General features: G+C 40.8%; 1 protein-coding gene across 1 annotated transcript in view; it reads right to left on the bottom strand.

The window, feature by feature from the left end:
* Nucleotides 1–287: 287 nt before the first annotated feature.
* The window catches only part of GJD3 (gap junction protein delta 3), a 1,257,337-nt gene continuing 1,232,312 nt past the window's right edge, over nucleotides 288–25,312 (bottom strand). Inside the window, exons 6-7 of the transcript XR_006362584.1 lie at nucleotides 733–1,154; nucleotides 288–529 (exon numbers count right to left, since the gene is read on the bottom strand). The gene's annotated coding sequence lies outside the window, so the exon portion shown is untranslated. The remainder of the gene's footprint in view (nucleotides 530–732; nucleotides 1,155–25,312) is intronic.

Raw genomic sequence — 25,312 nt, 5'->3', positions numbered from 1 at the left:
ATAGGATTTAGACAAATTATATATCCCACAATGTTGGAAATAGTTCCTGGTGATGTAAAACTATGACAAGTCCAAAAACCAAAGTGGATGTGAGTAGTACGAGCTCCAAATAACCGTAAGGCATCCAATGCAGATCCAATACAGATCTGATATACACAGCAGACCACAGATAACCAGCAGGAAGGAAACGTGCATCCAAAATTAAGATCCCCCTGCACGGAAGCAAATGCATGGCTGTAGATTACATAAATGAAAAAAGAATAGCCAGCAACTGTACGCTGTGTGGATAATTTAATTTAATAAGACATAAAACACAAAAGATAACAGACCGGATAACAGCTCTGGGGTGCTACATTGTGGTGACCTCTCTATCTTAGATGTGGTAGAGTCATCAGTCTCATCAGTGGACATCTGGCTGTTTTGAAAGCTAAGGCAATGTGGTTTCTTTCTTGAAGGGGTCACTCCCTTCTTCTTTTTGGGGGTCGTCATATTCTGAACCCCTTTTCAACAGCTGCTTCTTCACTGATTCCTAAAAAGAAACAGACAAACAAAATTGTTAAGTGTTATGAATCTCATTTAATAAAATGGAATCCAAAAATTAATAGATACAGACATATGTTGGCCTGATTTACATATAAAACACCTCCTTACACCCATGTCAGATGTTTACACTTTGGTGGGCAAGTATACAGTGCTACATTTGGAAACATGAATAGGAGCCTATAGACATACCCACTAAGCTCCACTGGGTGCAGATTTGTCCTGCAGCATTGGGTAGTACTCTATGAGATGCTTTGCCATTACAGTGAGTTCACGGCTGCATGGGTATTGGAAGTCATTCCCAGATGCTCTCTTAATGGAAATCATGCTTGCCATTCTATTTTTGATTAATCGACAGCAAAGATCTTTGGAATTGGTGTACTCTTCTTGTCCAGCATGCTACTTTTCAAAAAAGATGTTTTTCGACTGCTCCAACTCCTGTGTCTGTGTATAAGACATACTGCGGGCTTAGAAGCTGTACAGTTTTGTTGATACCAAGCTGGCCTCTTGGCTTTGGAGAATGGTGGGTGGATGCTGAGGGATGAGGGCCAAGAGAGGGGCTGAAATCATAGGTCCCAGTGGAGATGCCTGGTCTACACGTGTGAGTCTTTGCCCTGTATATGAGAAACATATAATGGTAATTATAAGGCAAAGAAGACTGACTGTAAGAACAAGGAAACATAAAAAAAATACAGTCTTTAAATGTATAATGGTTATGAAATGATTATTTGATAACAGAACATACTGCATGTTTATATTAAAGGTTGTCCCATGTGAAAATTTGTCAAAAATGTGATTACCTCACTTTCACCATGAGTAAGTGTCCAAATGGTTCTCCTTCTGAAAAAGTGTTTTGGCCCAGGAAAGATATCATGTAAATCCTTCTTAGAGAGGCTGGACAGCATGTCTGTGGTTATATTAACAGCTGAAAACACATTTACTCACACAGTAAATGATCAAGCAACTTATTATTTTCAACAACTTCACTATTTAATATATTTAAAAGTGAAGTTTTATAGTAATGCACATCATTATAATATACAACATTCTAATACATTTTTATCCAATTTCTCTTAAGGTGACTTTTACATCAATGAATAAAAGCACTACAATGTGTCATGAAATGCAAAAGCACTAAAATGAAACATTTCACCCAATCGACCCCATCAGTAATGTCTCCAGGTATGCACAAGCACTAAAATCAAACATTTCACCCAAGCAACCCCTTCAGTAATGTCTCCAGGTATGCACAAGCACTAAAAATCAAACATTTCACCCAAGCGACCCCATCAGTAAGGTCTCCAGGTATGCACAAGCATGAAAATAAAACATTTCACTCAAGCGACCCCTTCAGTAATGTCTCCAGGTATGCACAAGCACTAAAAATCAAACATTTCACCCAAGCGACCCCTTCAGTAATGTCTCCAGGTATGCAGAAGCACTAAAATCAAACATTTCACCCAAGCGACCCCTTCAGTAATGTCTCCAGGTATGCACAAGCACTAAAATCAAACATTTCACCCAAGCGACCCCATCAGTAATGTCTCCAGGTATGCACAAGTACTAAAATCAAACATTTCACCCAAGCGACCCCATCAGTAATGTCTCCAGGTATGCACAAGCATGAAAATAAAACATTTCACCCAAGCAACCCCTTCAGTAATGTCTCCAGGTATGCACAAGCACTAAAATCAAACATTTCACCCAAGCGACCCCATCAGTAATGTCTCCAGGTATGCACAAGCACTAAAAATCAAACATTTCACCCAAGCAACCCCTTCAGTAATGTCTCCAGGTATGCACAAGCACTAAAATCAAACATTTCACCCAAGCGACCCCATCAGTAATGTCTCCAGGTATGCACAAGCACTAAAAATCAAACATTTCACCCAAGCGACCCCATCAGTAATGTCTCCAGGTATGCACAAGCATGAAAATAAAACATTTCACCCAAGCGACCCCTTCAGTAATGTCTCCAGGTATGCACAAGCACTAAAATCAAACATTTCACCCAAGCGACCCCATCAGTAAGGTCTCCAGGTATGCACAAGCATGAAAATAAAACATTTCACTCAAGCGACCCCATCAGTAATGTCTCCAGGTATGCACAAGCACTAAAATCAAACATTTCACAAAAGCACAATACAAGGAAAGACACTACGTCTTACAACCTTATCATCTGAAAAAGAAAAAATTGTCACTCATTTGCGGCATGGGAATGGCCCAGTAAACAACTCTGTACTTGCTTTTCAAATGTAGAAAACCTGCACTGTCAGCTCAAAAGCTGAGCTGGATTACATGAGTTATTGCAGTTATTTATTGCTAACAGTAAACTTTACCAATAAGCACCTAGGTGGGCCCAGTGGCATAGTTAGAGTTTGTGCCGCCCAGTGTGGTCTTTGAGTTTGCCACCCCTTACCCCTCCTCCTCACAAAATAAAACATACCTTTTGTGGAAATTTTTCCAAACATACCTGTCAGGCCACAAACATTTAAAATATAAAAGAGAAGCCAAGTGCTCTGGATTATGTGGAACAGCTTTGGCTCTGCTACACAGCTTTTGATTGGTTCATATACTGTAATTACTACCAATCAGCTTCGGGCCCCTCACAGCAGCCCCTCTTACGGCAACCCTCACCTAGCCATTCCAATGTTCATGACTTGGCTGTTTCTGCCCAGTTACCATACACACTGTTCAAACCTGTTGCATACTGCTTTCTTATTTACTTCTACAGTGATTACAGATATTGAAATAAAATAGCACAAACACTGATAATCATTTGCTAAACAAACAATACAGTCTCACAATGACAAAAGACTTAGCATGACTAGTAAAGTTATCTGCCTTGAAACTCATTGAAATGGAATTAAAACTCACATTAAAAGAAAATGTATCTGGCCAGTGGAGGATTACGTTTACCTTTGTGCTGTTTTCAAACCATAAGCTCCTTGCACACATTTTTAGGGCCATGCATACATGTATGTGTTCTTTGATTCACCTTCCTGATTGTATTAAATTATATTCTTTGTATAATACAGCACCACTTGTTAGAATGTGTTTTAAATTTGTAGTTTTGAACATTCTGTCAGTAGGCAATGAAACAAAATGTATGAACCAATAATGTCAAAACTACTCATTTCAGAAAATTTCAAACATAAAAGAACGCTCACATATCTGTCATTACAATCCACCAATATCAGTCAATAAGTATAATCTCTGCAGAAGTAAAAATCATCTGAATAATTCCACATTAAAAAGAACTGCAAGAGGTTGCTACTGGCAAAGAACTTTACATTTCAGTGTTTCATCTACAAATTCAGTGCCTGCTGCCCTTGAAGAATTAAATTGCCAATGTTACATTAAAAAAAACTGGTAAGCTGGTAATATTGCAATATGGAATGACTTACAAACCGAGCCGTTCATAGCTAATAAGCATCTCATACAAAGAAGGGCACACTCTGGAGTGCATAACCATATCCCCCTTTCAAATGCACCAAATAATCAGCAATCAAAAGGGCAATATAATACCAGCACTCAATCCACATGGTGTAGGAGTAGAACCCACAGCCTTCTGAATTAAAAGCAAGTATACGCCCTGCTGTGCTACTAATACTTTCAAATACTTTAATACAATAATGATGATATAATTTGCTAAACAACAGCTGCACATTGTAAACAGACTTGACGTATAATCAGCACTAAACTTATCTTCCCCTGAAGCTCTCAGCTCCTTGAAAAATGCACTTGACACTCACTTTCTTGTAAAATGCACTTGACACTCAGCCATATTTCTCAACTTTGTAGCACAAGACATCTGGAAAAAGTCAGAATTTATAGGGGGGTGGACAAAAGTGAAGTCAGTCCTCACTGATTTGCCAGAAAACCAGAAATTTCAGAAGGAACAGCCCAAAGATCTGAACATTTGAGAGCTATGCACTCAGGTCCTTGAAACACAAGTGGTGGGAGGGGTAGAAAAATCAGGCTCTTGCTCCTTGTAGCCAAGGTACAGGGTTTGAGCCTGAGCCATTATTCCTAGTTGGAGCATTTTACACACACACACACACACACACACACACACACACACACACACACACACACACACACACACACGCACTCTCTCTCTCCGTTGGTGGAAGACTCAGAAAGTATTCACATGCAAACGCCATACAAAAGTTTGCTGTGGGAGTGGGCTGCCAACATCCTAATGAAACAAATAAATGTTGACTTTACCTTCTAATACTGCAGTTGTGATATTATCCATGCCTGGATATGCATCCTTTCCATTTTCATTCATTGTTTTGCTCTCTATCTTGAAGGATTGACAATGGCTGACTGCAACTGAATGGTGACTGTACTCAGGAAACATGCTTTGTTCATGGGTGCACTTCACTTCATCAGGTTAAGTACATAAACATTACTATATAGCATATTCATAGGCCTCCTCAATGTGGCCAGATGATGTGATGAACTCAGTAAATACTGGAACAAAATTTTTACAAACGAAGATTTGATGCATGCCTTTGCTTTTTAACAACAAGATCCTTTGGAAGTTCATTATCTGCTGTGTGTTTAAGAGTACTTCATTAAAACTTTTATTGACCCATATTAATAGCTTGCACAGCCACACATCTGATTTTTGGTTGATGTGTGGCATTGACAGATGCACTGAAGAATACAGAGCACACAATTCATTGTATTATCATGTAAAGAGAAGACACCCTGAGCACCTAGATGAAGACACCAGACCAAGTAAACAACAATCGGAGGAAAGCTAAGTACTACAGCAAGAAGTAAGTAGCTCAGTTTCATCACAATTTTAAGAGATTTTATTACCTATAAGGAATAAAACAGTGTGTGCATCATACAAAAACTCAATTATTTCATTAAACTGGGCAAGTGAATGTGGGTCAGAATTTCACATTTTCTCTTATTTTGTGGCCATAAAACCAAACTTTTCATGGTGACATTGGCAATACTAAAAGAAAAAGATTTTGATAAACACTTCTTCATCCCATCTTGTGTATTTTCCTCACTTCCTCAGCTCAGATGGGAGGGAGTAGACGCAATGTCAGGAATTGGAGGATGTACAAACTGGGGATGCAAAGGGGAGTCCATCTGCGCTATTCAATAACTCGATAATTTTAATTAGAATGACTCTTCTGACTAGATGGATTAATATGAAAATAATTAAAATAAGAACAAAACACAATTATTGCTAAATTTCAAAGAATAATACTTTTTTTGATGTCTGGTACACAGGACATTGAACGGAATCAACTTTTATCTAACCCCCGCATCAGTGATCAGCAACTCCATATATATGTCTCAGATGAAGGACAAAGGGGCATTGACTAACACAGACTTGTTACAGTACAAGTAAGTTACTTACCTTGTGGTATTTGACTTGAAATGGACCATACTTTTAAGTAACTGGCTATACTAAGTAATGTACTCAATTTTGGGGCTATTGTTGAAGAACGAATCTTTAACAATAGATCCTCGATCTTCATACAGCTTCTTATGGCACAAATATTAGACTTGTCATGAGTTATGTCCTCCATATATATACTACATTAAAATCTCCACTTTATTTAGGATTTGACACCACATGCCACTGCTTTAGTGATAAATGCCAGAGGCAAGCATCATCTCTCACAGGTATGATGCAATTGTAAAAAAGAGAACAGCATTTGGTTAGTTACATTATGCAGAGCATTTTGCATACTTCTTGATGATTATAGTTATAGTTCTTTGTTTATCTTACTGTTTGGTCCCTCATGTCAAATATGTCAAATCTGTTATGACTCTCTCACTAGCAGGAACACGTGCTGTAGTTGGCTGCTTAAGCACTGCTGCTTCCAGTCCCGTCTTGCAGTTTTCCTTTGAGATACAATAGTATATAAGCTTTTGCAAACATAGCTATTTTGTCCCTTGAAACCCTAGGGCTCTTATAGGTTCATAGGTTCATAGGTTCATACTAGGCTATCTGCCCTAGGGCATTTATAAGCCTATCCAGAGTGTGTTTGGCTTTCGCCACACATTTTAAATTAATTTTGCTATGCCCTTTTTCGAGGTTAGTATACTGTGCCTCTGTCTAACAGTGACACAGAAGTGATACCCGGGGTAAACCTACGATCCCCCATCCACTCATCAAGATTCCTCTTGAAGAGAGTCAATGAGGGACTCTGCCTATCCTGGACTGGGATTTTATTCCAGAGTGAAGGGAGCCTCTGGGTTATGAATCTGTCCCTCCAGCATGTCCTATTTATTTCAGTGCTGAGGTTCAAGTCTCTCGAGCATGTAGCTTGATGGGATTTGGATTTTCTGAGGTGCAGCATGTCCATTAATTCCGGGTTGGACATAGCTTTATACGTCAGGCACAGATCGCCTCTGAGCAAGTGGTATGCCACTAAGTAGAGCTGGAGTTTCTTTAACCAGGCAGCATATGGCATCTGTTTGAGCCCTTTGATCCTCTTGGTGAGGTACTTTTGGGGTCTTTCCAGTTGCTGCAGGTGTCTGAAACAGATAGGATGCTGAAAAAATATGTATTTCCTCATCTGTCTGTGATGTACACAAAAAGCATTGATGATATTTTAATTCAACATTAAAGAGATAATTTGTATATGGTTTAGACTTCTGCTGAATAGAGGACTGTTGCTGTAGTGTTTTTGTTGTGAGCAGTGGCTGCTCTAACCTGCATGAACATGCATGCCGAAATAAGAAACAATAGGTTCTGCAATTGCCATGCATCTAGAGTGGCCCATCTGATGGTATCCATGATCAAGTACATCATCTACATTTCTCTCTCATTTTCAGAAAGGAATGAATGACATTGTTGCTGGGGTCCAACAGTACCAATCATCACTACTGGACAACCTAAGGAAGCAGGTGGAGAGAGTGCTAAAGAAGCATGCAGCAAGCACAACAGGTCAACTTGAAAAAGATGTAATGGATATTTTTGACAATTTTATTGACACTTTTGCTGGTGTTGCAACAACATTTTGATGTGCCCTTTCAAAGGCAAAAAATACAGTCTCCATGGGACCTGATAACATCCCTGGCTGTATCCTACATCAATTCAGGCATGAGCTGTCAGCTGCATTAGACACCCTATTCAACCAAAGCCTGAACACCGGCTTCATCCCAGCTGAATGGAGGATAGCCACTGTCATTCCTCTGCTTCTGGGTGGCCACGATGCAAGATAGTAATGTACTCTTATTGCAAGGAGTTTGGAACAATTACTTTTGGACCTTTCATAATGATACCATTGTCAAAAAAAAATTTCTGTATGGAAAATAAAGTTGCACTTCTTGAGGTAAACTAGATTGCTTTGATGGCCATCCTTGTTGAATAAAGTGGTTGTGCCTCTGTAAAACTGGATCTGTGGCTATGCAATCTTTAAACTCATCAAGACATGTGGAAGAAAAAATTCTCACTTCCATGACTTCAGAATCAAGGTTCTCATTCTTATGCTGTTCAGTGGAGTTTCTGGGTAATATGGATAATGTAACAGCAAGATAAAGAAGTTTGCCTTTCTTGTAGACAAGAGTGAAATTATACTTTTGCAGTTTCAACATCATATGTTGCAGTCTGGCTAGAGATGTATGCATAGGCTTTCTCAAGATAGTGACTAGAGGTTGGTGGCCTGTTTCTATCTGGATAGGGCTTCCATTAACATAATCATGGAACTTTGAACATGCAAACACAATTTCCAAAAGCTCTTTATCGATCTGAGCATACTGCATTTCAATTTGGGTTAGAGTTCTCAATGAATAGACAACAGGTTGACCATCTTGTAGAATGATTGCACCTAGACCAAATCTCAAAGCATCACATGAAAGAGTGACTGGCTTGTGAACATTATAGTATCTGAGAGTTGGTGGACTGGCAATTCTCTGTTTCAGGACATCAAATGCTTTTTGGTGCTGTTCTAACCAAGACCAGGATACATCTTTACATGCCAGCTCTCTAAGCGGTGCTGAAGTTGGCTCAAGTCTGGAATGTACTTGCCTAGATAGTTAACCATGCCAAGAAAACATTGCAGGGCTTGAGCATTGTCTGGAGGAGGCATCTCAAGAATGGCTGTTTGCTTAGCAGGGTCTGGTCATAGGCCTGAACTGGTAAATAAATGACTAGCATAAGTAACTTTTTGTAGCCTTAATTTGCATTTCTGTGGATAGAGCTTAAGATTCACTCGACATGCTCTTTCCAGAAGTTTTCTGAGGTTTCTGTCATGCTCATCTTCAACATTACCTCCTACTAGTATGTCATCTACTATAATAGCACAAGGATATCCAGAAAAATTTGCTCCATTGCACATTGAAAGACTTCATTTAGGTTCATAGGTTGGTACTAGGCTATCGGCCCTAGGGCCTATACAAGCCTAGCCATAACAATTCCCTGGATATTTCTTCCCACAATATTTACTTCCCTGGACCCCTGTGTAGCAGGGTGACTAATGTGATCCCCATGGTGAATTTCCTATCTCCCATCCAATCGTCAAGGTTCCTATTGAAGAGGGTCAAGGAGGCGCACTGCTTTACATGTATGGGCAATCTATTCCAGAGTATGAGGAGTCTCTGGGTTAGAAACCTATCCCTCCAGCATGCTTTGTTTATTGTGATGACAAGGTTTAGATCCCTGGAGTGTGAGGCTCTGAGGGATTGGGATTTCTTTAAGTGGAGCATGTCCAACAGCTCAGGGTTTGACATGGCCTTGTATGTTAAGTAGAGATAGCCTCTGAGTAGACGATATGCCACAGAGCATAGCTGGAGTTTTTTTAGATGGTTAGCATAGGGCATCTGCTTTAGGCCTGTGATTCTTTTAGTGAGGTATTTCTGTGGTCTTTCCAGCTGTTACAGATGTCTTGTGAGGCACATACCAAATGGGGCGTTGTACTCTATAATGTGTCTAATGAGGGATGAGTACAGTGGGACAATGACCTCCTTTTTTCTGGATGAAAAGCCCTTAGTGATGAGGTGTGCCACATAGAAGGATTTCCTGACTGTTGTGGCGATGTGGTTATCGAAGATGAGACCACTGTCCACCTGTGTCCCTAAGTCTCCCATCACACTTTCAGTGTTTAGTGTACTGCCACCTATGTGGCAATTCATGGGTACATGTTTTTTTCCAAAGGGGATAACTATACATTTATTGGCATTAAGCTTGAGCCCATGATTCTGGCACCAAGCATGTTTCTGTAAGGCCCTTTTGTAGAATATCCACATCATTTGGGGATTCAATAATGGCTCCCAGTTCGCAGTCATCTGCAAACTTTGTTAGCCAGAGTCCCTTAGTGTTGGCCTGTACTTCAGAAAAGTAGATGCCAAACAAGAGTGGTCCTAAGACTGAACCCTGAAGTACTCCACTTGTCACTTGTCTGGAGCTGGATTTGGAGTCAGCTACTTTTATAGTCTGGGTTCTGTCAGTAAGCCAGTTGGCTCCCCAGCGAGTGACATAGGGATTTATGCCCAGCTTAGTAAGTTTATCTATGATTCCAGAGTGGGGAATGGTGTCAATGGCCTTGGCGAGGTCCAGATAGGCTGTGTAGACCGCCTTACCCTCATCCACAGCTCCGGAGACCGATTCAAAGAAGTCAATCAGGTTCTGGAGACAAGATCGGCCCTTCACAAACCCAAGCTGGGTGGGGTTCAGTGTTTGAAGGTTACCAATGTCTTTCCTTAAAAGTTCCATGATAATGCGTTCCATGCCCTTGCAGATCAGACTCGTCAGACTGATGGGATGGTAGTTCCCAGAATCCAAGGTGGATCCCCCATTGTGGAGTGGGATAACTGTAGCTGTGTGCCCCTCAGTGGGCACAAAGCCTGAGGTGAGGCTATGATTAAACATGACACTTAGGTGAGGTGCCAGTTCGTTTTGTAGTTCATGTAGTACACAGCCCGGGATGTCATCTGGTCCCATGGATGCTGTATTCTTAGATTTGGAGAGTGCAGTTTCTACCTGTGTGGCCGTGATTACCGGAATTTGGCAATCTTTTGGTATTGAGATGGTCCCTTTAGAGGGTGAGAGGGGGGTGAAGTTGGCACTGAATCGATCTACCAGGGTATTGGCAATATTCTTGGGATCAGTATATTTAATGCCATTCTGTTGTAGCTCAGAGCAGACCTGAGCATTGCCATTTAGATTCTTGACATAGTTATAGAATGCCTTGTGGATGTCTTTGGAATCTTTGGCAATTTTATTTTCATAACTAGCTTTGGAGGATTTTATGAGGGATCTAAGCTTCTTACTGAGGCTGGTAAAGGAGTTTTTTGCATCCTGGGATTTTCCTCTTTTCTGCAACAGTTTCCTCCTTCTGTTGTATAGTTTGTTTATGGCAGGGGACCATCAGATTAGCTTCCTTTTTTGGAGATCATCTTGGTTCTATTTGGGATGGCACGATTCATACATGAGTGGATGTGCTCATATAGTGCCTTAGTGTAGGATTCAGCAGTCGAACTTTCAGCTCCCGTCTGCGTGGGTGTCATGAAGTTTGTCACTTCTGACTTGAGTAGCATGAAGTTGGCTTTGGAGAAGTTTTTTTACAGAGGTTTCCTTACTGGGGGGGGGGGTGGAAGTGGGATGTGGACGTCAAGGGTGATTTGCTTATGGTCAGACCTGACCAATGGGGGGGGGGTCACCACTGGTGTGGAGCATCTATCTCCCATGTTGGTAATGACCAGGTCTAGGATACTGGAGCCCCTGGTCTGCCCAAAGGTATTTATAAGCCTAGCCAGAATGTGTTGGCTTTCGCCACCCCCTTAGATTAGTTCCCTGTGCCTCTGTCCAGCAGGGCCACTGAATTGATCCCTGAGATAAACTTTCTGTTTCCCATCCACTCGTCAAGATTTCTTTTGAAGAGTGTTAGCGAGGTGCTCTGCCTAATGTAGATTGGGATCTTGTTCCAAAGCATGGGAAGTCTCTGGGACAGGAATCTATCCCTCCAGCACGTCCTATTTATTGTTGTGGTGAGGTTGAGATCCCTAGAGCATGTGGCTCATGGGGATAAGGTTTTCTTTAGGTGGAGCATGTCCATTAATTCTGGGTTGGACATGGCCTTGTATGTCAGGCAGAGGTCACCTCTGAGTAGGCGGTATGCAGCCGAGTACAGCTGTAATTTCTTCAGTCGAGCTGCATAGGGCATCTGTTTGAGGCCAGTGATCCTCTTGGTGAGGTACTTCTGAGGTCTTTCCAGCAGTTGCAGGTGTCTTGTAAGGTACATCCCAAATGGGGCGTTGTACTCTATGATGGGTCTGATGAGTGATGAGTAGAGGGGCACAATGACCTCTTTTGATCTGGATGCGAACCCTTTTGTGATTAGGTGGGCCACGTAGAAGGATTTTCTAACCACTTTGGCAATGTGATGATCAAAGGTGAGATTACTGTCTACTTGGGTCCCCAGATCCCTTATCACGTTTTCCGTATTTAGGAGACTACCACCTATGTAGTAGTTTGTGGGTATTTTGTTTTTTCCAAAGGGGATGACTATGCACTTTTTGGCATTTAGCTTGAAGCCATGATTTTGACACCAGGTATCTGTCTCAGTGAGACCCTTTTGGAGGATGTCTGTGTCAGCCGGAGAGTCAATTATAGCCCCTAGTTTGCAGTTGTCTGCAAACTTGGTTAGCCATAGTCCTCCTGTGCTTGCCTGTACCTCTGAGAAGTATATGCCGAACAGGAGTGGTCCTAGGACTGAGCCTTGGGGAACTCCACTTGCAACTGATTTAGAGTCGGACCTAGCTCCCGCAACTCTCACCATGTGGGTTCTGTCCATGAGCCAGTTGGAAACCCATCTTGTGACGTAGGGATTTATGTTCAGGCTGGTGAGCTTGTCTATAATACCAAAATGGGGAATGGTGTTGAAGGCCTTTGTGAGGTCTAGGTAGGCTGTGTGGACCACTTTTCCCTCATCTATAGCCTTTGTAACTGTCTCAAAGAAGTCCACCAGGTTTAGGAGGCATGATCTGCCCTTAACAAAGCCGAACTGGGTAGGGTCCAGTGTTTGGAGGTTCCCAATGTCTCTGTTAATAAGTTCCATGATGATGCGCTCCATAGACTTGCAGACCAAGCTAGTCAGGCCTATAGGGCAATAGTTCCCGGGATCTGTTGTGGCTCCACCTTTGTGAAGTGGAATAACTGCTGCTGTGTGCCACTCTATGGGTACGTAGCCTGTGGAGAGGCTGAGTTTGAACAGTGTGTTTAGGTGAGGGGTTAGTTCATCTTTGAGCTCGTGTAGGATGCAGCCTGGGACACCGTCCGGTCCCATTGATGCTGTGTTTTTGGCTTTGGAGAGGGCTGTTTTAACCTGAGTGTCTGTGATTTCGTGGACTCTACATTCTTCTGGTATGGTTATGGGCCCTCTTGGGGGTGAGAGGGGGGTGAAGTTTGCGCTGAACTTGTCTGCCAGGATATTGGTGATATCAGTCGGTTCAGTGTATTTTATGCCATTCTGCACTAATTCTGAGCAGATCTGAGCATTGCCACTTAGATTCTTGACATAGCTAAAGAATGCCTTGTGGTTATCTTTGGAGTCCTTGGCAATTTTTCTTTCAAAGCTCGCCTTGGATGATTTTATGAGGGATCGAAGTTTCTTGCTGATACTGATCAGGGATGTCTTCCCTTCTTGGGATTTTACTCTTTTCTGTACTAGTTTCCTCCTTTTATTGTGTAGCTTGTTTATGGCAGGAGTCCACCAGACTGGTTTCCTTTTCTTGGAGGAGTGAGTCTTGGTTTTGCTTGGGATGGCATGATCCATGCATTCTTGCAGGTGCCCGTAGAATGCATTAGTGAAGGATTTTGCAGCTTGGACAGTGTTATCCTTCAACACGGGGGCTTTAAAACTTTCCACCTCGGTCTTCCGTAACGTGGTTTGCTTTTGAAAAGTTTTTCACGGTGTTTTTTTTGTCCAGGGGTGGGGGCAGAATGTGGATATCCAAAGTGATTTGTCTATGGTCAGATCTAACCAGCGAGGGGTTTACTTCTGGTGTGGAACACCGGTCGCCCATGTTGGTGATGACCAGGTCCAATATGTTGTCACCTCTGGTGGGTGTGTTGACCAGTTGAACCAGGGCATTTGAGTTTATAAATTCTAGGAAATATTGGGCAAGGGAGTTAGTACTTGAGTAGTTCTCCCAGTTAATGTTTGGGTAATTGAAATCACCCAATATTAGGGTGTTTGGTAGGATCTTTATGTTTCCCAGTGTTTCCAGAAATGTGGAATGTGGGTCCTGGGACATGGTGGATGATCTGTAGCAAGCTACAATTTGAATTGCAGTTTTGCCCATTGTTAGTTGTACATGGATGATCTCTGCAGCATTGTGCTGTGCCACTAACCTAGAGGTGTGGGTATCCTTGATGAATATGGATACGCCCCCGCCTTTTGTATTTCGGTTTGGGTTCTGTGGCCGAAATGTATGGTATGAGTTGTAGCCTGGTAGTGCTGGGGTGCTCTCTGGAGCCTTAAACCAGGTTTCTGTTACTGCACATATATCGATTTTCTCCATACTGAGGAGTGCCTCGAGTGTGTGCATTTTGAGGTTCAGACTTCTGGCATTGAGTAGCATTACCCTCAGTTTTTTGTTACTTGTGCTATTTACGGCGGTGGGTTTGTCTTTTGAGCCTTGCCTAAAAAAGGCACTATGGGGGTAGCAAGAGCCTTGGCCAGTATTCAAAAGCCTAAGGGTGACAGGTGCAAGCCGTCTCTAGTGAAGTAGTGTGGCTTGTCGAGCATGTCGTCCCAGGCGGACAGACACTGGATCCCCTTTGAATGACACCAGAAACTTAGCCAATTGTTGAAATTGAGAATTTTTTCTTTATACCGTGGTATCATTCTTAGTGAGGGCAGGATGCTACTCAGGGTCAGGGTCGTACCGGCCTGGGCTACGTGATCAGAGAGCTCTTCCATGTCTCTTTTCATCTAGTCCAGAGAGGTACAGCTCAGGTCATTCACACCAGTGTGGACAATGACAGAGTCATATTTGTACTTGTTCTGTAGTGACCTGAGTGCTTGTGTTATGTGGCGGATCCTGGCACCTGACAGGCAGCTAACAGTAATCTTCTACTTATTCAGCTTAGTGAGTGGGATGTCAGTGTGCCTGACTATAGAGTCACCTATTACTAGTATGCTGGGTATGTTATTTTGCCTTAAGGGCTGTGATTGCATGGCACACTGGTTTTGTGAAGTATGTGTTTCATGCTTTGTGTTGGGAGGTGGAGGTTGCTTGGATGTTTGCTTTGGAGGTCTCTGTTGCTTTTGTAGATTGTTATTTAGAGCCTCCGAGTATGTTTTCATGTATTTATGTGTGTTTTTTTCCAGTGCTGCTTTAATGGGTTTATGTGAGACTGGTGGTGTGATGCAAGTATTTCCCTTCTCCTCTTGACTTGGGTTGAAAGAGCTTAGCCTCCAGTTTGGCCGTATAATTGCATCTCTCGCATGTATTAGTGTTTGGTGGTAGGAGGAGGGGGTTGTCTGTGTACATGAGGCAGTTGTAACATTGCCTCAAAATACCCAGATTCACCAGTTGGACTGGAGAGTACACTTGACACTGCCCTTTGGACATGCCTGGATAGGTACAGTGGACTGTTTTACTGGATGGCTGGTAAGGTCGAATAGAGAGCCTTGTCCTTCTGTACCATACAGGAGGGTCTAGTGCTAGGGTTTATAAATGCTTGCTATAAGTTTTGAGGAAGTGCCAGGCTGAGAAAAAAAGTGGCTTGAGTGCTTAAGTTGAAAGTTTGTCTAGTTCCAACGGAAAAATTGAAGAGGAGACTTTGTGGAGCTGGGAATAGTTTAACCCTAGCTAACCGGTGCTGCCCGGCATGCAAAACTGGGCAAATACGGTATTTATAGCAAGGAAATGAAAGAGATAGAAATTAGCCCAAAATGGCCAATAAACTACTAATTTCTGGGCTGAAACCACTCCTCCAGGGACAGACAGGCTGCTCAAAGCTCCCCTCTCTCACAGGTGAACAGAGAACTTCCTTCTATCCAAGTAAGGTATGGGCAAACACAGATTTGTAACACAGCTCTGAATTCAGCACTAACCTGAAAACTGGACTATACTAGCTTAGAAAGGTGGGAAACAAGTATATATATATATATATATATATATATATATATATATATATATATATATATTTTTTAGAAAATAAAGCAGATACACTCAAAAAACACTTTAAATGCACAGAAAAGGATACTTATTGTTATATATCGCAGATCAGAGTTGTAGACAATGCCCCTAGTAATAAAGTAGGAAGAAACACAAATACAGTAAAAGCAGATGAATAAAGTACAATAGAAAATGAACAAACTGATTTAAACAAGTTGCCCAATTAACCAGAAAAAGGCTAAAAACTGAGCCCTGTTCCAGCAGTCTTCAATCAGATAAGTTTTAACTGCACACCCCTGCTTACTAGGGTGCAGGGGAACCTTCTCCAAAAAAGATGGCCTGGATCAGTGCTCAAGTTATACAAACAAAGCTAGATTCAGTAGGCCTGAATCTGGTCTATGCTACAGCAACAAGCCGCACCAATTTCAGACAGAAACAATTCAAATAAGCAGGCACAATAAGCCTGTGACCAGATATTCCCACCTCAGAAGGGCAGAATCCAGCCTCTCCTCCCACAAGAGTACAGACCACAAACCTTATTAATGTAGAATAACTGGCCTGAAGCCCAAGTGCTTAAGCCAGAACTAATACACTTTTAGAATAGCAGACACTGGGCCTTCAATCAGCAATTCCCAACTTAGAAGGATGTAAGCTACCTGTCCTGCCACAACAGTGCAGACCACAAACCTTCTTAATGTAAAACAGCCTGTATGAAGCCCAAGTGCTTAAACCAAAAGACTTAGAGTAACAGTTACAGTTTAATCAGGCTACTACCAAGCAGTAATAAATGCAGCAGAATAAATAAAAGTGAGTACTTTTAAGAAAAGCAAAAGAAAGTAGGAGGAAAGACAAATACAGTAAAAGCAAATTTTTTTTTTTTTTTTGGCCTTCTCAAATCTACTCTCTGTATTAAGTAGAGTGAACACTAGACTCAGAATATGATCTCACTATACTTGGTTTAGTGAGCAAATGAGATGGACCCAGGAGGAGTGTTCTAATACAGACTTACAGGAGGGGTGGGCAATTCCAGAGCTACTAACACCAACACAAGAACAAAGGAGGGTGGGTGAGAAACTCTAACTACAGAGAGACACAGACCACACTGTAAAGCACACACAACAGAAAAAATGAAACTACAGTACTTTTAAATCTGCAAGTTTGCACTTAACAGAATATTAAAATGCAAGTTTCACTTAGCTCCAGCTTCTAATGCAGATGTTTGTAGCCAAGCAAGTCTCTCAAGAGTTGAGCATAAAATGATTTCACAAACTTTGTGGCTAGCACTTAAAGTGCAGAGGAATCCCTCTAGGCTATTAAATATCAGATAACAAAGAGTGATAACACCACCCCCACGTATAGCAAACAGACACACAGCCAGAAACACACAATTAGGAAAGAGAAGAAATGAAAAAAAGAAACAGTACTTTTAAAACTGCAAGTTTTTACTTAACAGAATATTAAAATGCAAGTTAACTGCAGAGAGACACAGACCACACTGTAAAACACACACAACAGAAAAAATGAAACTACAGTACTTTTAAATCTGCAAGTTTGTACTTAACAGAATATTAAAATGCAAGTTTCACTTAGCTCCAGCTTCTAATGCATATGTTTGTAGCCAAGCAAGTCTCTCAAGATTTGAGTGCACAATAAACTCTTTGAAATACTGTACTTTGCAAAATATTCTCTGAAATAGCTGTATCTTTTGAAATAACTTTACTGTAATACTGCATAAACATACGAACACTCCATACACTTCTGATAACTTGGGTATCTTTAAATATAAAAAATACATACTTAGCTAAAATGTGGTAATTTCCTATTTTATTCGTTTTATGCAATTTGGACTTTATTTCAAACATTTTCTGTAGTAACTCAAATATTTTTATCAATTTCGGACATTTCGGTTTATCTAAATATCATTTAGAGCATCCTGTATGCTTCATTTCATATTTTGCAAGTAAGAAATTATTTGAGCAAGTTTTAACATCTAAAATTAGTTTCTGATCTGTTTTGTGAATTATACATGCAGTAGGGATGATCCACTCCTATATATTCCTCCAATACCAACTGGATGCCTCTAGGACTCAAATTGGAGAAACTGGAACTCTTTCTGGCAACAAGTCATTTTAGCCATGCCTCTTCTAACACCATGTCGCTCGTCCCTCTCTAACATAGATGACAAACAGGCAGGGTAGTTTGTTTAGATGCATTATTGCATAGAAACACATCAGGATGGATAGCAGCATCATAAAATATAAACAAACTAATTAAGAGACAGACCTTACAGACATACATGCTTACATCTCAACAGCTTACTACAAAATGGTAGTCAGGCTTACACGTGCTCAGTATTTATACACTTGTGCAAGACGTTAGATAGCTTCTTAAAAGTACACACACACACATTGATCTACAAATGTCAAACTTTATTTTTCTAATATCTTACATCAATAAAGGCTGAATGAACTGATAAGCATGTTCTTAAAAGACATGTGCTATTTGAATGTTTGCAATAAATTAATGAAGAGGTGAAAGAAAAAGATACTTGAAATAAGAAAGTCTGATTTGTGTGCTTAAGCATGGTTATAAATCTTATAGTTCTAGTTTAAGCATTCATTTACTTAGAATCAGTAAAAAAATCTCAGTAACAAGTTAAATAATCTTATTAAGATAATTAAAGACAAAATGGCTTGAAACAAGCAAACCTCTCTTACAAAAAACTGGAAACATCTTATGAAGTAAAAAAACAAGCATTCTTTCCTTGATTTAAGATATTTAACCTTACATAGATTTCATTTTTTGCAGTGTTGTTGGGGGCAACATTGCTGCAATCTCTTTGCAACTCCCCACAACAACAAATGCAGCTGGTACTTTTTTCTGATCCTTTGTCAGAGGGAGTCACCAAGAGATGCTCTAGTCCACATTTGGCCCACACTCTCTTTTACACCTATGCCCCACTACCTCTGATTCCAAAATTCTTACAGAAAGCCAGTTGGTTGAAGAGCTCAGTTATCCTCATTGTTCCCTTTTAGCTTCACCAAGTGTGGTTCCCCTTTCTTCAGTCTCATCTTCATTATCCTCCTTGTATACTGGACCCCATTCCAGACCTTCTGTCACATCCCTTAGGGATACAGCATCCCAGTATCCCAGGCCTCAAACTAATCACATGATTTCTCCAGTTCTATTAACAGCTAGATAGCCCAGGCTATATATACTATACTTTTAACCTCCCAGAAAGACTCCACTAAGAGCATTTACAAGAGTAAATGGAAAAGATTCTCAATTTGGGTCCTGAAAATTGACATTGATCCTTTTATTGCCCTTATTTCTTCAGGACTGGAGTTCTTAGCTTCTCTTTTTAAGGAAGGTGCTAGTTTTTCCATAATCAAAGTACATTTGGCAGCCATATCAAATTTTCACTCAGAAGACAATGCTTCTTGCTTGGCTGCTTCCAAGTTGTGCAAGGCTTTCCTAAAGGGCACATTCTTGCTCAGATCTCCAGTGAAAGCTCTATCACTTCCTTGAGATTTAACAGTCATACTTCAAGAATTGACTCAACAACACTTTGAACCTTCAGCCAAAGCTGATTTAAGTTCTTGTCTTGGAAAACAGCCTTTTTAGTTGCTATTACATTGACAGAAAGGATTTCTGAACTCCAAGCTCTATCATCCAAATCCTCTTGCATTATTTTTCACAAAGATAGAGTTACATTATGAACCAGTCCTTCCTTCCTACCAAAAGTAGCCTGTGAGTCAAACATAAAGCAAACCATTCATTCACCAGTTTGTTTTCCTAAATGTTTGAATAAAGTAGAATACATGCTACATCTCTTAGATGTGCATATACAGCTATGTTTTTATTTACATTGAACAAAAGATTTTAGAAAAATAGACCAGCTTGTCTCTTTTTCACCATGCAGGCTGGTACCTCCAACTTCTAAAGTGGATAACTAATTGCTTTTCCTTGATATATTCCAAGCAAGGTCTCTCCCTTCCAAACCACCTAAGGCTCATTCAACTAGATCTATGGCTACTTCGTCTGCATTCTGATCTAAAACTTTGATTGATGATATTTGTGCAGTAGCCACCTGGTCTAATGTTCATACTTGCATTACTCATTACAAACTAGAAATAATTTCCACAAGCAGAGATTCTTTTGGTTCAGCGGTTCTCAGGAATATCCTTCCATGGGGCCACCCAAGATTCACATAGCTGGGGGCTCTGTCCCATATGTTGAAGAAGAATGAAAAGGACAGCATTAGATAGTAAAGTTATGTACTCAACATAAATAGGCATCTGTCTTGTCCAGTTTCATTCTTCCTCAACTCCCCTCCCACCTTCCCCCTTCCTATCACCATCTGGAGTGACCTGATGGACTTTTGGAACATGTTGTTCCAGGTTTGAGCCCTTGTCCTGTTACTATTCTCTTTACCTTTTTATATCCCAAGATATTTTTAGCAGCAAACTCAATCTGAGGTATTGTGGGCAGACAAGGGTATTATAGGTAGAGGGAGGAGCTCGAGATTTGGATCAGCAAGTCTGTGGAATGTGGCCAAGTCAGATCTGAGGTTGGATCCGTAACTCATACGTTGAGGAAGAATGAAAATAGACAACACAGATGCATAGATATACTATAAGATATAAATGGTTGGGAAGGGACGGATAGTCATACAGCACCTGTATGGAAAGGAAGGCTTCGGAGTCCCTGAAAACCGAGGATTAGCAGGAGGAGCCTGTTTTGCCACTCTTCTTACCTTTAGTAGAAGGGCAGGATTGTCTATGAACAAAGGCCGGTTTAGCAGGGTAGTTTCTCTGAAATTTAGGCACAGCAGAAACACACATGTTTAACCCCCTGTAAGGCCTTACCCTTATTCTGAAGGGAATTAAACAAACCAGCTGCAGCTTTCCCAAACAAAAGCTTAGAAACCAGAGGAGCATCCATCAACTTATCTTAATATCATCAGACAGATGTTGAAGCCTAAGCCTCCTCATCACTGAACCAAAAACAGCAGCCCTAGAAGAGGCATGTGCCGCATCATAACTACATTTAAAAGAATGATGAATGACTTGAGAGGAAGTCCCTAGCAATGAAAGAACAGAAGTTTTACCCTCAGAGTCTGGAAAATCAGAAATAAGTTGACAGGCATGAGAAAGAAGAGCCAATACATACCTAGACATATGGGTCTGATAATTAATAGCCTTAAAAGCTAGGGAAGAAGAAGTGTAAACCTCCTTACCCAGCCTATCCATAGCTCTACTGTCCTTGTCAGAAGGCAATAACTTGGGTGAAAGAATCACATGAGATGGCTTATCAGAGGCTACAAAGGGGTCAGCAGCAGGACATTTATATAAAAAATAACAATCTTCAGGCACACTATACAACCTGTTTGGTTTCTTGGGAGCAGAGGGCAGAAAATCAGGTGCATGAGAGGCATTGGAAAAAGCATCCAGCAAAGCAGCCAAAACAGGAGGAATAGCTGCAGATTTAGGAGATTCCAGCTGCAGCAACTCATAGTACCTCTTATGGATATCAGAGACCTGAGCAGATTCCCAGTTGAAAAAAATCCATCAACCTAGACAGTCTGTATGCAAAGCAAATTTCCTCAAAAGGAGCATCAGGACTAATAGATTTTCCTCCTCCTCTGACCCAAAGTCCAAAGGAGAAAGGATTTGAGTACAATAAGTTACGGATTCATCATTGGAATCTGACCCATCCTCAGAAGAATCCTATTGTCTAGGCCTTTTAAGGGGAGTAGAGGATCAAGGAGGAGCAGGAACCAAAACCCCTTGAGGAAGCTTTAAGGACATTAAAGCAGTAAATAGCCCCCGAGTAAATGCCTGTCAGTCACTTTGTGGCTCCCTAGAAGCAGAAGAAACAGGTTTATGTTTTTATTTATTTTTTAAGGGAACATCCCCTCCAAAAAGAAGGCTCAGACCCAGAATGACAATCGAGAATTGTAGTACGAACTTCTTCCCCAAATAAAAACTGAGGAACTCCCGTAGTCCCCTCAGAAAAAATCAACTGTGGTTCCCCTGAAAGTCCAAAACAGACACCTGTAAAGCCTCTCCGGATGTGCTGCCAGCCAGATCCTCACTGGCCTTCAACAAGGTCGCAGCAGAGAAATCTGACACAACCAGGTGGGCCTCTGGGTTTGTAAAGACCTCCAAAGAAGCACCTAGCAGAGGCCGGACAGTGAAAGATTCCAGTCATATCTTTTTCACCTTCTTCTACCCTAATGGCTAACCCTCGGGGCGGGAGATTCCTTCCATTGTATCTTTAGTGAGAAGCTTAAGATGCTGGTTATCAAGGTACAAGGAAAGGGAAGAAAGTCTCCTGTGAAGGATTTTTGGGACGAATGCCTGACAAACTGAACAAGACGTATGGTCATGAGAAGCTCCTAGACAAAAAAGACACATCATGGCAGTCTTTATGGGGAATCTGTCTCCCACACTGGCATTTACCATTCTTGGATGACATTAACCCCAAGGAGCACAAAACGAGACAAGAAAAAACTAAAACTTCGATGGGGCACTTATCCACAACTACAAATAAGTCAGCAAACAGGAGTATGTAGTCACTGGAGAACAAAAATATGTTCATCTGGCAGAAAACGGATGCAGGTAAACAGAGCAATAGTGAAAATATACATTTGGAGTGACGTCAAAGAAGTTCTGACTATGGTAGGCCTGAACATCACCATTATGCCCTACACTACACAAGGAGCATTTGGGTAATGTTCATCATACCTTTAAAGCAACAGAAGTCTTTGGTAGACTAGCTGGATGTTGGGCTTCCACAGCAGGGAATCACATATATTACGAACACTACAGCAGTGAATGTAAGGATAGCTGCCTGTTCTGCCCTCGTATGCAAGCTCTTTCATTCTGCCCATCATAATGGTAACTTTCTGATGCAGACTTTCTACCAGCCTAATCTCTCTCTCACAATATGTCCAGCAGAACTGGACTCAACGCTCTAGGTGTAGTCCTTTATAAGTGTCTTGTAAAGTTAAAAAATAACATCTGTCTCTCTCTTGGGTTTACTTCCACAGTCCTGCAGCCTAACATTCTTAACTGACCTTTACTACTTAACTTTCACACTACAAAACTCAGTCTATAGATGATTGTAATCCTTAGACCTTTTTCCTCAGCTTACTGATGTATGTCTACCACTTCAAAAATGTACTTTTCTTCTGCATTCCATTTTCAAAGTGCATAATCCTGCAGTGGTGCATTACCTTCCAGCTATCTTCTACACACACCTCCTTCAGACCATACAAAACCTTGCAAAAAAAATAAATTTCCTCTATCAATTACCCTAGTAGCAAACAGGATGAACTTACTCTTCAGACCCAGCATAATGTCCAGTATAAACTTTCCAAGAGGACTGATCCATGCAGTAATCTTAGTGATGCTCCACTGATTACCTGTTTTTTACAGGCCAGTTCTTTCTTAACTGACACCTTTTCCTTTTAGTCACCCAGTTTCCTGTCCTCTTCACTCTTTGGGGCCTCCTCCATACCTTATATTTTCTTTAAGTCTCCCACCTTTCCACCTTCTCTAAGCAATGATGTTAAAGGCCATACTGAAGTCCAATTACACCATGCCCACATGGATTCCTTTGACTCATTTCAAATATGGTCCACTCATAGAACTGGATCGCATTAGCCTGGCAAGGGATGTGCTTTGTTACTGCCAGTCTACCAAAAAAATGCATTCAGGACCTCCATCACAACCTGCCCCACCAAAGACTTTCTGTAACCTTCCTTGAGATGGAGAAATGACTAACAAGCAGAAAACTACACAGCTCCTTCCTAGATGCATCTTTGTACAAGGAGCTGCCATCATTATCTTCCAGGCCTGAAACAACTTGGTAGCTTCTACGGAGAAAAGCTGCAGTTCAAAAGGGTTGTTCACAAAGCAGCCAATTCATTTAGCACTTGGGAAATAAGCTCATCCAGATTTTGCGCCTTATTCCTCTGTAGCTCCTTGATTTTTTCTCTGCTTTGTCCCTATTAATTTCTAATCTCAGCTGTCCGCAGCACTTACTTGCTTTAGCTTCCCCAATGGCATCTGTCTTATCACTCATTTGTCAGTAGTGAGAAGAATAATTATTTCCAGACTTCTCTCTGATCTCTTACATTCTTAAACTTTTTTCTTCTTCATTTCCCTGCAATTCCGAAAGTATTTTTTAGCATTTCTTTTGGCCATATCTCTTCTTTTCACCATGTCCTTCCCTATGACTGTCCTAAGTTACTGGACAACATTTGATACCATTTTTTTGGCTTCTTCATTGGTGTATACATCTCAGTTTTCATCTTCCTTCTATATGCAATGTATGTCTATCTAAGCAGTAGCTCATGAACAACTGACAGTGCATGCTGGCTACTATTGACCTTACTAGGTATTCAGCATAATTTCACTTAAGGGAATAATTGACAAAAACTCATGAAATTTCAATCTGTATGTAATTAAATGGGTAAATGGTCAAGGAACAGAGCACTACAAGTCAGGGTGGAGACAACCAGCCTATCCTGAAAGGGGATAACATGGCTACTGGAATCACTTCAATTTAGACTAGTCTTCTCAAATATATACCCGAAAATGGGCTATGGATTATCAAATGTACCGATGACCGCAAATTGAGTAATACAGTTACTTCAATAAAAAAATCAAAATTCTTCAAGATGGTGGGCAAAAATACACAGCTGCTATAGTAGTAATAACCCCATCATTAATATTAGTAAATACAGCATCATGAGACTTAATAAAAAAGAATAAACTGTGACTATCAGATAAATGGTCAGATAAATGGCTCAAATGTCACACTGATGGGGAAAGGGATGTGAATTTAACATGTATACCAATAACACTTTGTTTTACAACACAATAAATTACTCCCTTGCCTGATAAAAATATATATAGTAGAAAGCTTGTAAGGAAACATTTACTCTGTTATTTTTGTTTTACTTGTTTTGCTTGTCTGTGTACCTAATAAAGGATTTTCGACTGGAAACAGACTGCCTACCCTGCCTGGATTACTTTTGAATACTTAGTAATTCTGAACATTATTTCAAATTATATATTTTTATTATTTTTTAACTTAGGACGAGTTTAAGTTTGCTACTTCTACTACCATTACCTGATCTGATGACTATACAGTGATTAACTAGATATATATAGATTGAAAATCTTCCACACAGAGTGGTTTCTTACACTGTTTTGTTTTTGGACCCACTATACTTGTTTAGTGGGTTGTTTGAGACTTCGGGGATGCCAGAGAGATTACTTGTTTTTAAGTTTAGATGTTCAAAACACTGAACTTTTTAATGTGGTTGTCATTCTCATATTTACCAGTAGGTGGCAGCAAATAATCTTGGTTGAAGTGACCTGGCTTTATTTATATAAGTTGTTAATGTCTGAGGGGTATGCATGTGGCTGGTCCCCAGGCCCTTTTTCACTCCTGACAGACTGTAATATGGACCACATACAGAATTAACTGTAGGATCACATTTGTACCCCCAACACAATATCCAAGTAATCAGGCAAAGAGAAAGGAAGGAAAGACAGAGAGTGGAAGAGAGACAGAGAATGAAAGAGAGACAGAGAAAGAGAGAGAGAGAGAGAGAGAGAGAGAGAGAGAGAGAGAGAAAGAGCATCAG

Source organism: Protopterus annectens, chromosome 13.part0 (genome assembly GCF_019279795.1).
Source record: "Protopterus annectens isolate FY-2018-M chromosome 13.part0, PAN1.0, whole genome shotgun sequence".
NCBI classification, from domain to species: domain Eukaryota; kingdom Metazoa; phylum Chordata; order Ceratodontiformes; family Protopteridae; genus Protopterus; species Protopterus annectens.
This window is presented reverse-complemented; position numbering and strand designations above follow the sequence as displayed.